Genomic DNA, 1,443 nt, shown 5'->3' with positions numbered 1-1,443 from the left:
GAAAGGAGTTATTCAAACTCTAATGAAAATTACTAACAATTTGTACTAATTTACTTCGTTTTTAAAAAAGCTTGTCGCGCGAATAGCAAACCGATATTTAAATATCTGCATACATACATATACATACATTCCTAACCAATTATGCATGTACGCTGAATTCGCCGACAAGCTTTTTTAAAAACGAAGTAAATTAGTGCAAATTGTTAGTAATTTTCATTAGAGTTTGAATAACTCCTTTCACTAGATGGCTTTTAGTGACTTTAACGAGACCTTAACTTATTTTATTTTATTCACTTAGTGCAGTTTTGACAAAATTTGCTTGCTAAAAAATCTTTTGTTACACTACTTTATTTTATTCCTTTGATTGTATATGCTAAATAAAAGCTTGTTTTTAAAAAATATTTTTTTTACATTATTTTATTTTATAATTTTTATTCCATTTATAAAAGCGTTGTATATTAAAAAGTGCTATTTTATTTTATGAAAAAAATTTTGCAATAGATATTAAAATAATTCAACTTGCAATGAAAGAGAACAGAAGACTTGGCAAGGAAAATGTTTGCTTACGTTTTGTATAAACATACATATGTACATATAGCAGCAGCTAATTTTATTTAAAGAAATGGCGTGTCGTCCATTTCCGCTGTAGCATGGCATATATTTAGGCGCAATATTTAACTTCTTCTAGCGGGGCGACATCTGAAGTCTTTTAATTGTTTCTCCTTGATGTGATGCCTACAACGAGGTTCATATCTAGACTAGGAATAGCTTTGCTACACTACCGCCGCGGCGCGCCGGCAGCTTTAANGCTGTTAGGTGTGCTCGTCCTTAAGTTATTTGTTTTTGTTATTTTATGGACTTATAACAATTATATTCAACAATTTTTAATGAGCGAGAGGCCGTTTTTAATGAAAAACTTATTGTGGAAAAGCAACAATAATGTGAAAAAATGGTAGAAGTGATAGCTATTTCGGAAATCACCACATTTCCTCATCAGACTTCTTTCAGTAGGCTTCGAACCGATGATCCCACTGACTCAGCCAGTTGCCTATGCACTGTGCTAAGTTCGCCTTGTAAATTATCGTTGCTTTTTAACCACTTTTTCATTTGTTATGCCAACACAATCAAGCGCAGCTATTCCTCTGCAATTCACTTGATCATGTGGTTGTTGGTTTTGTTGGCTTTNTTCTCCTTGATGTGATGCCTACAACGAGGTTCATATCTAGACTAGGAATAGCTTTGCTACACTACCGCCGCGGCGCGCCGGCAGCTTTAACAATTTTATAGGGGTCTTACGTTCTTTGGCAAATTACGCTCTGTTAGCCATAAATCTTACTATTTTTCGACCGCCTTTGAATGAAGACCACTGGACCATATGGAGAATTCATTTACATTTTAAATTGCATTGTCATCGTGATTGGAACTATGCTGAAAATTTCAAGT

This window comes from Rhagoletis zephyria, unplaced genomic scaffold (assembly GCF_001687245.7).
Source record: "Rhagoletis zephyria isolate East Lansing unplaced genomic scaffold, Rhagoletis_zephyria_1.1 Rzeph_scaffold_14515, whole genome shotgun sequence".
NCBI lineage: Eukaryota > Metazoa > Arthropoda > Insecta > Diptera > Tephritidae > Rhagoletis > Rhagoletis zephyria.
Note: the sequence above shows the minus strand (reverse complement) of the source record.